Raw genomic sequence first — 15,673 nt, forward strand, 5'->3', positions numbered from 1 at the left:
CAGAACAAAACTTTGGTGCTTTGGTGGGTGAGGCTGCAGGTGACCTGGCTCCAGAGCTGCAGAAGCTGGCAGAGGTCGGCTCAGCTTACAACACCTGGAAGAAGAGCCTCTGGTGGTCTTTATGTGCTTTCTGTCTCAGCTCACCAAGAATGCTTGTATATGTGGCAGAATCTAGAGTGAAGAGGCAGGGGGCAAGGGCCTTGGCTTGGCTTCACCCCATAGGACCTTCTGGCTTCCTTCCAGGTTTAGCTGTGTCTATGCAGGAAGAAGCCGTTCCCTGCAGCTCTCAGCAGTGCCTAGACTTAGTAGTGCTTCCCTGCTTCTCTAAATGCCCTGGCTTCCCCTCCAGTTAAGAGGGAATAAGCTTTCCCCAAATCTAAGCCTTGTTCCCTTTTTCCAATGTGGGTGGAGACTCGGGGGTGCTCTTGGAAGGGAGGCAGTCTCCCTGGAAGACAACCACACCTTTTACCCCTGGAATGACCACAGATGCTGGGCTCTACCTGGCTTGCTTTGTACTCATTAAACACCAAGTTTCGTCTCCAGCCTGCACCATTTGATAGATGGGACCAAAGATTCCCAGGATAAAAGACCTCTCTACTAAGATTGTCATAAACCCACTGCCATCGAGTGGATTCCGACTCATAGCGACCCTATATGACAGAGTAGAACTGCCCCATAGGGTTTCCAATGCTGTAATCTTTATGGGTTCTATAATCTTTAAGGGAGCAGACTGCCACATCTTTCTCCCATGGAGCAGCTGGTGGGTTCAAACTGCCGACCTTTCAGTTAGCAGGTGAGCGCTTTAACCACTGTGCTATCACGACCCCTTAAGGTTGTCATAAAACCAAGAAACCCAAACCTGTTGCTGTCAAGTCGATTCTGACTCATAGCAACCTTATAGGACAGAGTAGAACTGCCCCATAGGGTTTCCAAGGAGCGGCTGGTGGATTCGAACTGCACCACCAGGGCTCTCTAAAGACTTTGAAAACAAACCAAATCCATTGCTATTGAGTCGATTCTGACTCATAGCGACCCATTAGGACAGAGTACAGCTGCCCCATAAAGTTTCCAAGGGGTGGCGGGTGGATTTGAACTGCTGACCTTTTGGTTAGCAGCCATAGCATGCCATAGTGCTTAACCACTGCACCACCAGGGCTCCCTAAGGTTGTCATAGGTACCTTAAATCCATCAGCAGGCCGACTTCAGCTGCCTAGACCACTGTTCCCTTTACTCTGGGGGCTGGAAAGCTAGAGGGTCACCTGGGACTTGTCAGATGTCACCTTGAAGGGTGCCACTGTGCTTGCTGAGGAGGTACCACTTGAGCCTGCTGGGCAGAGGTAGGGCCTTGATCTTTGTATCCACAGCCCACGCTGAAGGTAGAGCCTGATGTAAATGTGACACAGATGGTTGAGGGGCAGGGGAGCGGAGTAGCTCTCTAGCTGCCTCAAGAAGTGCAGGGCCTGGATCTTTCCTGCCTGGCCGCCGACAGTGTGGATATCAAAGTTTCCAGGCAGCTGGAGCTTCTGCGAGTTAGTCACCATGAGATTCAGGACAGTCTCAGCTTTGTGCAGAAGGTCCACCTGGCTCTCACCTTTGGTGCAGCCTGGGTGGGAACAGATCCTCTCAAAGATGATGCGAAAGCTGGACCAGCAGGATGCCTCGTGGAGAGAGCAGTTATAGGTGGCTCCAGACTCCAGCAGGAAGCGCAGGAGAGGGAAGTGCAATTTAAAGCTCTTGAGGCAGATATGAGTGAGGGATTTATGGTCTGGGCACTCACTGGGGTCTGCCCCGTGAGCCAGCAGCAGCTGTGTTACTTGGAAGTGGAAGCAGTTGATCAGCTGGGCCTCCTCTTTGTCCCCTTCCACTGTTTCACCAAGCAAAAAGATGATGCAGGTGAACACAGTGTCCCCATCTTTGGTGATAGCCTTGACATCTGCCCCTCCATCCAGCAAGAGCTGAATTGTGGATCTGTACCCCATCATTGCTGGCCAAAGCATGGAGCAGAGCAGTCTTTCTGTACTTATCATCTGCGTTGACATCTGCTCCAAGGTCCAGGAGGCGCTGCAGGCAGGGCAGGTGCTCTGGCTCCTTGCTGGCCAGGCCAAGGGACTGCTCTGGTGAACCTGGTCCCTCCGATTAATGTCAGCCCCATGGCGCACCAGCAGCTTCACTATGTTGGGCTTGTTTCTCAGGGAGGCATGTGCAGGGCGGTATAGGAGGTAACTGGGTCTTCAAAGATGAGGTTGGCCCCCTTCCATAGAACATCTCCTGCCCGTGTCAGCCCCAGCTCAGCCATCTTCAGCAGGATGTTGCTCACGCCATCCTGATAAAATGGGGAGCAGCATTGTTCTCCAGCAGCTCAGTGAGAACAAGGATTCGGCTGTCTTCACTGGTGACATAACTGGACCTAAGATTCTGAATCAAGAGCTCTGCAAGTGCAAGTTGAAGTCAGTCTGGCAGGAAGGAGCGAAAGCCAGGGACCACTGTTCAGGGGTCTTGGTATCATATCTGAGCCACTACATGCTCAGTTTATGACTATTTTAAATGGCACCAACATTTGATTAGGTGGCTATAATAATTTATTGAACGATTTGCCTATATTAGACATTTAGAACAAGTTTATAGGCCAAGTGGTGGCCTTCCAAGTGACCTGGTACAAGAATTAGGGCACTCTGTGTTGGGACATGACTAGTTGGCACATTGAATACTTTCTCTGTGGAAGTCTTCAATGAAAGGCGAGTGAAGTGGCGTAAGTGGAGGCAACGGTGGGATGAGCCCCAAGCGCGGCGGAGCTGTGGGGAAGGAGACCAGATGCCTGATTCTGCAGAGGTGACAAAATGGATGGGTTGCTAGAGGTCTGCTTGAGTCACTGCAGTGACTTGAGCTAGTGCAGAGGAGAAGCGGCCACGTTATGCACCCCAGGTTACTCCAAGACAAAGCGCAACACAAGTCATGCTCAAGTAGTGAGAAGACAGTGAGCCTGTGAGGTGGAGGAAGGGTCCTGGCGCCTTCAGAAGCCAAACCCACTAGGGTGTAGACTTGGCCTGTTTCTAGGTTCTTGAACTTTGCTGCTTCTCCAAATTGGCCAACTAGAGGGTTGAAAGCTTTGGTCTTGCCTGTCAGGCTAATAAAACCAAACCCATTGCCATCAAGTCGATTCCAACTCATAGCGACCCTATGGGACAGAGTAGAACTGCCCCATAGGGTTTGCAAGGAGTGGCTGGTGGATTTGAACTGCTGACCTTTCGGTTAGCAGCCTGAGCTCTTAAACACTGGGCCACTAGGGCTCCATCTGCCAGTTTAAATGCATCAGGCTGAGTGACTGCAGAAATAACAGCCCTTCTCCCAGGCCCCCCTGAGAAGCACATCAGCTTGCTGTTGGCAGGAGGTCTGGCGAGCTCATCCAGCTTAGGGGCAATGTTTTCAAATGGGCAATGGGTCAAAACAGAAGTTAAATCATTACAGGAAGAGAATTTCTCTTCGGAAGAGCTGGAGTGCCCAGCGGGGCTCTGTGCTGGCACTTCTCTGATTCTGAAAGGGAGGAGACATTTTTGTCCACGTAAATTATACAGCAGGTTAATGACAGAGTACTTGTTTCCAAGTGCAATGGAACGCCATGGTTCTTGCCTATGGCGGCCCCCTGAGGTGCAAGCTGCCATTTAAGCATTCTTAATTAGCGGTGTGCTGTGATGCAGTTTGTTACGAGTTATTTCCAGTTACCCGGGGTGAGACCATGCGCCATAACACTTATGATGCCCTCATATTTCTACAAATTGCTTTTTTTCTTTTTGAAGGTTGAAGAGTAGTTTGATTCTCTGAAATGTTGTTTCTCAAGATCAGAAACATCATAATGGACCTCAGTTTAGTCAAGAAAAGATGTGATCACTAATGTCACTTTTCAGTGGCCAGACAACATGGTCCCATCAAGATGTGGAAGGACTTCATGGTGTGACCCAACCTCCCACTTTTCTCAATAGGGTAATGCATGGGCTTTAGGGTAAGTTGGACTGGGGTTTGGTTCTTGTTTTGTTTTCTAGCTGTGTGGCCTTGGATTGGTTGTAAAGTGTATTGGACAGTACCTGGCACATATTGTAGGGCCCATACATGGGCAGATCTGCTGCAAAAGACCTCTTTGAAGTGTTGAAAATCAAAGATGTCATCTTGAAGACTAAGGTGTGCCTAACCCAAGCCATGGTGTTTTCAATCACCTCATATGCACGCGAAAGCTGGACCATGAATAAGGAAGACTGAAGAAGAATTGCCACCTTTGAATTGCGGTGTTGGTAAAGAATGTTGACTATACCATGGACTGCCAAAAGAATTAACAAATCTGTCTTGGAAAAAGTATAACCAGAATGCTCCTTAGAAGCAAGGATGGCGAGACTACATCTCACATACTTTGGACATGTTATCAGGAGGGATCAGTCCCTGGAGAATGACATCATGCTTGGTAAAGTAGAGGGTCAGCAAAAAAGAAGACCCTTAATGAGATGGATTGACACAGTGGCTACGACAACGCGCTCAAGCATAGCAACAATTTGAGGATGGCGCAGGACAGGGCAGTGTTTTGTTCTGTTGTACGTAGGGTCACTATGTGTTGGAACTGACTCTACAACACCTAACAACAACAACGATATACATATTGGTTGTGATTATTATTACTAACTTGTGAAGTAATGTCTGGACCATGGTGGGCATGCCATCAGTGTTCCCTCTTTCCTTCCATTGCACCTTGGACAGTTGATGCTCCAACCTTTGCCTAACCTGGGTACTAGCAGCTTCATTTCTTTAGTGGTAAGAGTTTTTGTTAGAAAATGAAACAAAACAAAACAGATAAAAACCAAGTAAAGTTTAAATAAATGGATAAAGCACCAAAAAAGCCAATGCATGTTGCTGGTTGATTCATAGTCCAGAATCTGGATGGATTTAAAGACTTCATGGAGATGATTTATGGTATTTGTGGTCACTGTCTCCAAGACAGAGCCCTTGTGGCGTAGTGGTTAAGAGCTTGGCTGCTAACCAAAAGGTTGGCAGTGCGAACCCACCGGCCGCTCCTTGGAAACTCTATGGGGCAGTTCTACTCTGTCCTATAGGGTCGCTATGAGTCGGAATCCACTCGATAACAACGGGTTTGGTCTCCAACACTTGTAAAATTATAAAATTCAGCAAGGAAAGGAATAGGTTTGCCTGTTTAGCAGGTAATAAATCATATAACTCCCCAAATGAGTTAGCAACTGAGAAAGAGAGAGAGCAAGCAACACAGACAAGGAAAGCAAGGGATAATGAAAAAGGCTCTAGGCAAGCAGGCAATGGTGGAATGAACAGTTTCCTGTGATAAAAGGAGGAGCAGGAATCTGTGTCCTTAAATAAGTGGTAGAAGTGTAAATGAGGCCTGGTGGCAGCATCTCCTAATTCTGGTGATGGAGGAGACTCTTGTCCCATTATCCTTTGCAGTGGATGAGAATGGTAAGTCAATATTCCTTGCACACTTGTTCTGGGCCAGGCACTGGGCTAACAGCTTTAGATGTGTGAACTTCCCTGAAATTTCCAGCTGAGCTCCCTGATCTCTGATCTCCAGCGTCATTGGTCTGAGCCGTGCACCTCAGCATCCCTGCCTTGTTCTCCTGCTGTTTCACCTGTGTGTTTCCTCGGTAAGACTGTAAACAACCAAGGGGGCGAGAATATATCTTCCTCATATCTGTAGTCCTTTGAAACACAGCCTGGGGTCAGGCCCAAAAAGCATGCTCAAAGTGGACTTGCTGCAAGTTTGCAGACTCTGTTTAGCTAATAATGACACCTGACATTTATGGAGGGCTGTGTGCTGGGTGCTGTGCTCAGTACTTCACAAGCATAACCTCATTTCATCCTTACAACAGTCAATGGACCTAGGGAGTTTTTTCTCTACTTAACCTTGTAGGGGGCTGAGGCTCAGGGAGGTTATGCCACACTTGACCCAGATCATAGCCAGAAAGTGGTCAAGGTGGGTTTTGAACCCGGGTTGTCCTGACTCCTTGGCTTATGCTTTTCACCAGGACATCCACTTTTGCTTGGGGTGGGGGTGTTGCTGGAAGAAGGGACAGAGAGCTCTTCTTTTACAGTTCATGAAAGGCTAAGTATATTTTGGGAATGGAATGTTATATCGGGTCCTGAAACTTAATCCTAAACACTCTCTTGTGCTTTTGCTAAAAACCTATGACCTAGGGCAGTTTAGGGACGCATTGAAGTGGAAATGACACCAATCTCTGCAAGGTGGAAGGACAATGCAATGGGGAAACAGAGCTGAAAGAAAGTCACAGAAGTAATTCTGTGCTTGCTTCACTTTTTTTTTTTTTTTAAACAAATTGTATAAAAGCATTCCAAAAAATTCATAGAAAGTGCATGCCTGCGTGCACCGCCCGTGTGCGCACACATTTCCATGCAATGCATAGAAAACAAACCCTTAGGTTCCAGAAATAATCCAAGTGACAAATGGTCTCTGTCTATATATGTCATAAGCGACGATGCCAAATTATTTGGACAAGTTTACTAACAGATGTGATCTCTTTAGCTAAACAGATATTAATTTTCCAGCTCTTTGACCCGCTGATGAATTATATCCTGTTGGAGATACATCATGATGAGGTATAGTAAAAGCTGATGTTGCATGTGATCGTCAAGACATAACTCAAATGAGATGCAGACTCTCCTGCCACATATGTTGTCCTTTGGTTTAGAAAATACTCACAATGCTTTTGATATTGTTGGTTTGTTCTCCCACTATAGTCTATATTCCACCACCCACTGCCGTCCAGTCGATTCCCACTCATAGTGACCCCATAGGGTTTTCAAGGCTGTAAATCTCTACGGAAGCAGACTGTCACATCTTTCTCCTACGGAGCCGCTGGTGGTTTTGAACCACTGACCATTTGGTCAGCAGTCAGTTGCTTTAACCACTATGCCACCAGGGCTCCTTATAGTCTATATAACATGGTAATAATAAAGGCAGTTAGTACACTTAAAATTCATGCATTAATCCGAATGGGTTATTCAGTATTTTGAGCCATCTATCATTTCTGGCAGTCCTTGGATGGCTGCAACCCATTAAGCGCATGGCTACTAATCCAAAAGTTGGTGATTCAAACCTACCCAGAGGCACTTCGGAAGGAAGACCTGGCGATCTGCTTCTGAAAGGTCACAGCCATGAAATCTCTTTGGAGTTCAGTTCTACTCTGCACACATGGGGTTGCCATGAGTCGGAATCAACTTGACAGCAAGTTTTTTGTTTTTTGTTTTTAAATCATTCTGGTGCAGGGTTTGGATGTGTGTCTTGCCGTTTGGAAGGGTAACTTTCTCTAGCCTCTCTCCTGCAGAATCTTTTGACACCATGAACCTAGCTTGAAATGTTGCTAGACTATAGAATCAAGCGACTCCGGGGCGGTCTAAAGTACCTGCTGCTTTTGTGTGATGTATGGTCATGATTTGAGGTTTCCAGTGATTGAAAAGTTGCTATCCATCTCAGCTAATACTTTTTTCATTTAGGTAAAGCAGAGGTTCTCCACTTCAACACTAATGACATTTGAGACCTCATAATCCTTTGTTGTGGGCAGGGGCGGATTGCCCGATAGGTAATTACCAGATTGTCTGAAATGAACAATTTCACATGGGTTTCACCAGATCAACGATATGATATGGTGAAACCCATGTGAAATTGTTCACTACAGATTAGTAAGTAAGCACAAGTAAGCCCATGCTTATCTTGCTTACTGGGTCAGGGACTGTAAATTTGAAGAGGACTTGATTCTGTAGGAAGGTGCTGTGGCGCTGGGAGAGAGACAGATGCCAGCCATTCCTAGAAGCAGAGGCTTTGATGTGGTGAGAAAATGGTAAATTGCTCATTGCAGATATCTGGTAAGCAAGGTAAGCATTGTGCTTACCTTGTCTATTGGGTGATCTGTCCCTGGTGGTGAGGGTTTGTTCTGTTCATTGTAGGATGTTTAGCAGCATCCCTAGCCTCTACTCAGCAGCTGCCAGTAGCACTCCCCCAGTTGTGACAATCAAAAATGTCTCCAAACACCACCAAGTGTCTCCTGGGAGGCAAAATTGCCTCTGGTTGAGAACCAGATGCAAGTCTTCAGAAAGTCAGACGTTTGCCAGCTTCTTCCTGGTGCCCTGATTTTAGGGAGAGTTGCAGCACAGTGGTTAGAAGCTATGGCTGCTAACCAAAAGGTCAGCAGTTTGAATCCACCAGCTGTTCCTTGGCAACTCTATGGGGCAGTTCTACTCTGCCCTATAAGGTCGCTATGAGTTGGAATCAACTCAATGGCAACGGGTTTTTTTTTTTTTTTTTCCCCCAGAGTATTTCACATGAGCTTTCCCTTTGCAGCTGCTACTAACATAAATATTCTTATCTGTAATTCTCCCAACAGCCTGGCAGGGAAGATTAATGGAGAGAAAAAAGCAAAAATATCCCTCCGTGATACTGCGGGGCACTGAATTACATGTAATTGAGGAGCCAATAAAGGGGATGGTGATAAATGGAATAACCTTCAGTTAAATGCTGTGGTCCCTGAGGATGCCTGCTTCCTGTTTTATAGTGTCCCTCAGCTCTAGCTTCTCTTTTTGGATCAGTTAATTGTACGTTTCTTTTTAACCTTCATTGATGTTACCCAGTGTTTATATCTTAGTGTTTCATTTTTTATTCTCATAATCAATAAGGCTCTGCTATCCATTTGTCATTAAAAGTGTCAGTTGGTTTTTCATTCCATGTATCTGGCTGGCTTTCTGCTTGGATGAGTGGAGAAATCTATTTGACTTCGATGGAGCTAAGATTGTATTGCTATTGATCAGTGTCTTTTCATGGCCAAGTTTTGTTCAGGCAACATCGTAGAATTTCAGCCTGTGCAGGTGAACCATAATACTAAGGACAAACACAGTCTTCTACTAACAGGTTGAGAATAATCTCTTAAACTAGCCCCCAGAACATACATTTTGGTTTACATAATAATATAATTATAGTGTGAATCTAAGGATTTTATAGTTCTAGAGAACTAGTTCAGCCTCCTCACTTTCTAAATGAAAAATTTAAGGTCAGGTGAGAAAAAAAGTGACTTTCTTAAGGCCATGCAACCGTATAGTGCCAGAACTGGGACTATAGCCCTCTGGAAGATGGCAATGATGGCTCTGATTCAAGGGCTGGCAAACTATGGCCCTTGGGCAAATCTGGCCCACTGCCTGTTTTTCTAAATAAAGTTTTATTGAAACACAGCCACTCCCATTGGTTCATATTGTCTATGGCTGCTTTCATGCTACAGTGGCAGAATAGAGTAGTTGTGGCAGAAACTGTACGGCCTGCAAAGCTGAAAGTGTTTATTACTGGGCCTTTTACAGAAAGTTTGCAAAAACTTGGACTAATTCTTCACTTCCTTTGCTATGTAACATTGCAGTGCCCCGCACTCTGGTCTGGGCTCTACCATATGAGTTGCTTTGGGCCTGCGTGCCTCTGCTGTTGCTGTGAAAAATGCCTGGGCTAGTCTGCTGGAGGATGAGAGGCGTGTGGAGCAAGGTCGGATTGTCTTAGTAGCCTCAACTGAGGCCAGCCTAGATCAGCTGTCAGCCAGCCAAACCCCCTAGACAAGAGAGAAGGTCCAGGCAAGATCAGCAGAACTTCTAGCCAACCATCCCAGACTGGTAAGCCCATAAATGCCTATTGTTTATACAGAATTATCATGGCATATATAGTGGATGGGAGACCTAGTGGCATAGTGGTTAAGAGCTCAGGCTGCTAACCAAAAGGTTGGCAGTTAGAATCCACGAGACAGTCCTTGGAAACCCTATGGGGCAGTTCTACTCTGTCCTGTAGGGTTGCTATGAGTTGGAATTGACTCAGCGGCAATGGGTTTGGTTGGTTTGGTATATAGTGGATGTACCAACTCACTTGGGGATTATGTGGTGATTAAGGACTCAGATTTTAGAGATAAACAAACTCGGGTTTGGGTCCTGACTCTGCCACTGTTTAGCTGTATGGTCTTGGGAAAATCATGTTGCCTCTTGCATCTCTCTTTTCTTATTAGTAGTGGTAGATATTACTCCTTTCTTGACATCTGGTTTCCCTCACTTTCTGGACAAACGGGAAGATTGTATTTCTTGGCCTCCTTGAAGATGGGCGTGGCTATGTGACTCGCTGTGGCCAATAGACTGTGGACAAAACTAATGTGTGTCACTTCTGGGTGGACACATCCAATTGCTAATGCTCAACTCTTCACCTCACTCTTCCCCTGAAGTGGCAACTGTGAGAGAATGGAAGTGGGGTGATACGGAGGTGCAACACTGAGCCATCATGTGGTGGACAGCTGGCCTGGAGGGTCGCTTAGACCCACAGCCAACTTTGCATGAATGAAAACTAGGCTTTCGTTGTGTGAAGCCACTGAAATTTTGGGGAGGCTAGTTACCACAGCAGAGCAAATCACTTTTTTAGCATTTTCTTTTTCTGAGCTAGAAATGACTACACACGGAAAAAGTTGTGGTAGAGAGAATGGTGTTGCTGTGAGCTAATCAATAACCACTTATTAGAGACCTACTGTGTGCCAAGGGGTAGCGAGGAGAACAGGTTTTACAAAACTAAGTCCTGGGGCCAAATCCAGGAATTGCCACTTAATTAGCTGCATGACCTGTGGAAAATGTTTTGTTCCCTTAATCTTCAATTTTGAGTAAAATAGGGATAAGCCTGTGGCCTTTGTAGGATGTTGTGAGGAATTCAGTGAAGTAAAATTATGATGAAGTGACCAGAGTCTTGGATGAGCTGGTGGGGACTGTTATCTGTAGGGCAGACAGAATGGAACTTTCTGGAGCCTGAGTCAGGCTGGGACATACAATAGTCCATTTGGGCCATGGAATCTGGGTTGAAGTGGGGAAGAACCTAGGTTACTTCTAGAGAAGGCTAAGAAGGAGTGCGAGGATTCTGAGAGATCATGAAGACAATGAAGCCAGTGAAGGAGGAGTAAGGAGAGCAAGGGGACATGGGTGGGTACATCAGGAACCATGGGGTACAGCACAGAGTAGAGGCCAAGTTCAGGGCCTCAGAATCAAAGCGGCCTGGGTTTGAATCCTGGTTCTGCTGTAATATGCTGTGTGACCACAGACATCTTATTTAACCTCTCTGTGCCTTAGTTTCCTCATCTGTGAAATATGAAATAGAGATAACAATAATATCAACCTTGTAGAACAATAAATAATATCAACCTTTGTAGGGCTGTTGTGAAGAGAAAGTAAGAGAACCCTGTAAAGTACATGTGGTAAGTACTTAATTACTGGGTGGATTCTTACTTTATTATTGCTGTTCATCTACAAATATAGGGCATGTGCTGGCATGCCCAATTCAGGAGGTGTCAACTCAGTACTTCACACATAGCTAAGGTTTCTTCAAAGAGACATGCTGGGCGGGGCGGGGGTCAGCTCACCTGTTGTTTGGCTAATGCGATGGTGAGGCTGCTTGGCCAGTATTTATACCTTGCTGTGGTTGTTAGGTACTGTTGAGTCAGCTCCCAACTCTCAGTAACACCCTTGCACAATGGGATTGGACCGTTGTGATCCATAGGGTTTTCACTGGCTGATTTTCAGAAGTAGATCTCTAGGACTTTCTTCCAAGTCTGACTTAGTCTGGAAGCTCTGCTGAAACCTGCTCAGCATCATAGCAACACCCAAGCCTCCACTGACAGACAGTTGGTGTGGCTGCACTTGAGGTGCATTGGCTGCTAATCAAACATGAGTCTCTCGCATTGAAGGCAAGAATTCTACCACTGAATCACCACTGCCCCCTCATTTACACCTTAGGGGGAGCAATATTTTGGAATGAGACTGAACTTACAGAGTCGTAAGTTACTGGCTTGATAACACTAAACAGAACTACACCCTGTGAGGGCCATGAAAACCAGCCACCCCGGTTTTATCCTGCCGAACTCTTTCCATAAAGGATATGTGAATGTTTGCTCATGATCTCATCGATCTCCTTAGCCCAGAGGAATTCACTGTGAGTTTGAAATCTCTTAGTGGCTTTAAAGTTTTAACTTCCTTGGAGGAAAAGAAGAATATAAGCTTCTCAATTTATTCTACTCTGGTTGCATAAAGGTAAGAATCATGCACGGATTAAATGATGTGGCAGTTTCCATTTCCAGTTGGGCAATGTTAGCGATATGAAGACCATGAAAAAGAACAATTAGATTTTATACACGATGTACATGTTCCAGCTGGATGCTTCTGGTCCCTTCTTTTAATTGTTAAGTTCCTCTGGAGTGTTAGCTTATTGGAAGCCTCGGGAAGCAATATTCTACATGTGCCAAGTTCCAGAAAGGGAGGATGATAGCAGGAAAGTTTTCCTCTTGCATTTCCCCTGGCAAGTACCGCTTGGGATACGCATAGATAAAAGGACGGGCTTGGGTCTAAGTAAGGACTAGCAGATGATCGGACCAGAGCCTCCTGGGAATGCAGAAACAGAGCCCCCTGCTGAAGGCCCAGAAGTGGTTCTCAACATAATGGCTACCAGTGTGCACCTGGGGGGCTCCTTTCAGGTTTACAATTGCATTTGGGCAGCCAAGTTATCTACCACTCGATTAAAGATGTTGAAGCTATTTTTGCTTGAAACCAAGAGTTAGTGCCTCTGGTTATTATTGGGAGAGTCAAAAACATCTTTTTCATATAAGAGAAAGACACTGCAAATTAATTTTCAGAGCATTCGTTCTTGCTATGGGCAATGCTCCATGCCTCAGAGCCAAGGTATAAAACTCAAAGAACCGAAATGATAAAACAAAACTCCTTGCGATTTGTAAGATAGTATGACGGGCTTGTTGTCACTTTGGAGTCTTTGAATCCAGAAGTATCCTTCTCCACTGCCAAGTGATAATGCATACAGAGTAGATATTAAAATCCTTTCATGCTTAAAACATAAAAAGCAGATGTGGCTCTGCTGGGGTATCAGATTCACAAGCAGAACTCCTATCGCCAGCCTCAAAAGACTCTGTTATCACCTAGGAACTCAGATAACGATTTTAAAGTATATTCCAAAAAAGTCAGCAATATTAGCAAATACAAATGCTTCATGTTTGGAGATAGGACTTCTGAGAGTAAATTTTATTTTGTTCTTTTACTTGGCTTCTTTTCTCCTCCCTTTTATGTCTTTTCGGTTGTTCTGAGGTATGTGGTCTTTTTGAAATATTTTTCTAACTTGGCCTCAGTTTTAGATGATATCAATTTGCTTAGGGGACCCCAAGAATGGTCCTTGGGGTACAACTTTCTTTTGTACTGGCTTTAGACAATTTAGAAGATATTTCAGCGCTGCTAATTAACAAGCCTAAGAAACATGAATAAATTGCTTTTAAATTCCAAGACAAAAGCATCTAGATAGGTATGAAACAGTGAGTCCCGTTTTGTCCCGTTTAACTTAATGGGGGAATGTGCATAGGGGCACTGGAAATGAAAGCTGGCCAGTTTTCATACTGCCTAGTTTCTCTTCTACCTTTCTACCTGCACCCAAGACATTAAAGTAAGTGTGTGCGTGCACACACGTGTGCTTGCCAACAGGTACATGGGTGTGTGTTTGCGAATTTTCAAACGAAAGCTTGCTGTATTAAGACAGAAATTCCTTGAATCTCTTGAACTGGTCCCAGATTTGGATTTCCAAATACACACAAGAAGTGGCAGTCATGATTATTACAAGCCATTATCATCCTTGGTTTCCACGTTCTACATATAAGATCACAGAAAATGAATTCAAAGTAGAAAAGCCAAAGTATTTTGCAATTCTGAGCTCAATTAATTGGCCTTTTGGAATCAGAATGTGATCCTGGGGGAAGAGGAATGTGAACTAGATGTTGAATAACCTCGAGACTGAACTATGTAAACCAGCCTGCGGGAAGGCAGGCAGGCACGGCCTCGGGGAAGCCGTTACTCTTAGCATCCGACTCAAACCAGCTTGCCCATGATTCTTGGGACCCCAAGGACCACAGGCAGCGAAGCATTTGGAAGAAAACCAATGCGCGCGTGGCAGAAATGCAAACGTCAGTTCTAAGTCTGTGATTAATGCTTTAATTAAGAGTCTTTTAGGTGTAAAACTGTAAATCTAAAAAATGAATGTGCCCGAGATATTTGAATTTCTGAATATAGGCAAGAAGTGGCCAGTTATGAGTGACTGCTTTCCTGGACACAATGAATGCTTTAATGCCAACATGCTTCATTAGTGCTCAGCTCTTTCCTTGGAAGACATAATGAAGCTAGTTTTATGACCCCATAACTACCAGTAGTGAAGGTTTTCTCTCCTAAGTGGTTGGCTTTTGGGGACCCCGGGAAAGCTGCCCACCACACAGGGCTCATTGCAGAGGAAGCCATCGAGCATCAAGGAGAAGGAGGTTTTCAGTATTAATGGAGCTGACATCACTTGGTTAGTGTGACTATGGGGCAGCGTGTCATTCTGCCATCTCCTGAGCCTGCCTGAAAAAGTGCCTTAGGTGATCTACTCATTTTTAAGCCTTCAAATTAATTGAAATTACATTTGCGTTACTAGTCTATAGCCACGACACCGCTTTATATGATTTAAGACACGCTAGAGCATCACAAACCCAGGAGTGGGATCACTGAATTGCAGAGGAGAATTTTATTTATTGGTCCTTGTGATAATTGGAGTTTTCCCCTAAGAACGTGTATTTTTCTTTTTTCGTTTTACCTTTGAGACACGTTTATTTGAGAATTGTCAGAGTATTCACTATTCCATTCCAATTATATTTTAACCTTCTTAAGGGTGGAGACTGCCTTTTATTCTTTCAGCAGGTAACGTCACAGGACCTGTGTGGGAGAATATCTGTAATGCATCCCTCACAGCACTTGGCATAGTGCTGGTTTCATGATAGGCATAGGTAGTTAGGAAACACTATTTAACACTTAAGAGGTCCCTGGGTGGTGCAAATAGTTTGTGCTTGACTGCTGACCTAAAAGTTGGCGGTTCAAACCCACCCATTGACTCTGTGGAAGAAAGCCCTGGCAATCTGCTTCTGTAAAGATTACAACCAAGAAAACCCTATGGAGCAGTTCTACTCTGTAACACACAGGATCGCCATGAGTCGGAACTGACTCGATAGCAACGGGTTTATTTAACACTATATACATGACCTGTATGTAAACAGTTTGCTTTAGGGTTGATGATCTTGAACTTCAAAGGTTTCCTTGGAGAACTGAAATCAGATGACTTTTAAATCCATGAGTTTGCCTAGACTGGCTGTACTTTGCAATGAATCACCTGAGAGCTTTTGAAAACGTGGCTGCATAGACTGCACATCTGCAACATTGGCCCCCCTTCTGGACTTTTCTACTTTGTGCTTCTCCTATAGATGCCTCTTGCTTGCTGTTTTATTGGAAGCTCAGTGCTGCCTAACATGGATTTTTTTTTTTTTTCCTGGAAAACTGGCACATTTTCTTTGCATTTGTACCCAAGACCAGCTCTTAGGAAAGAGAGAGGTGATGTATAGTGGTGGGATGCATATTGGGATAGGAGTTAGGAGACTTGGCTGTGGGACCTTGGGCAAATTCCTTAACCCCTCTGAGCCTCACTTTCCTCATCAGTAAAATGGAGCCATCACCTGCCCTCCCAATGTTATGGGGCTCTTAAAGTATCATAGAAAAGAACGTGTGAGTAACAAGTGAAAGAGAAGCA

General features: G+C 45.0%; 2 pseudogenes; both read right to left on the reverse strand.

Moving 5' to 3' along the window:
• Positions 1 to 1,234: 1,234 nt before the first annotated feature.
• Positions 1,235 to 2,403, reverse strand: LOC101351321 (ankyrin repeat and SOCS box protein 6 pseudogene; annotated as a pseudogene).
• A 7,826-nt stretch (positions 2,404 to 10,229) lies between these two features.
• The window catches only part of LOC101351583 (elongation factor 1-alpha 1 pseudogene), a 10,712-nt pseudogene continuing 5,268 nt past the window's right edge, over positions 10,230 to 15,673 (reverse strand).

This window comes from Trichechus manatus, unplaced genomic scaffold (assembly GCF_000243295.1).
Source record: "Trichechus manatus latirostris isolate Lorelei unplaced genomic scaffold, TriManLat1.0 scaffold00031, whole genome shotgun sequence".
Taxonomy (NCBI): domain Eukaryota; kingdom Metazoa; phylum Chordata; class Mammalia; order Sirenia; family Trichechidae; genus Trichechus; species Trichechus manatus.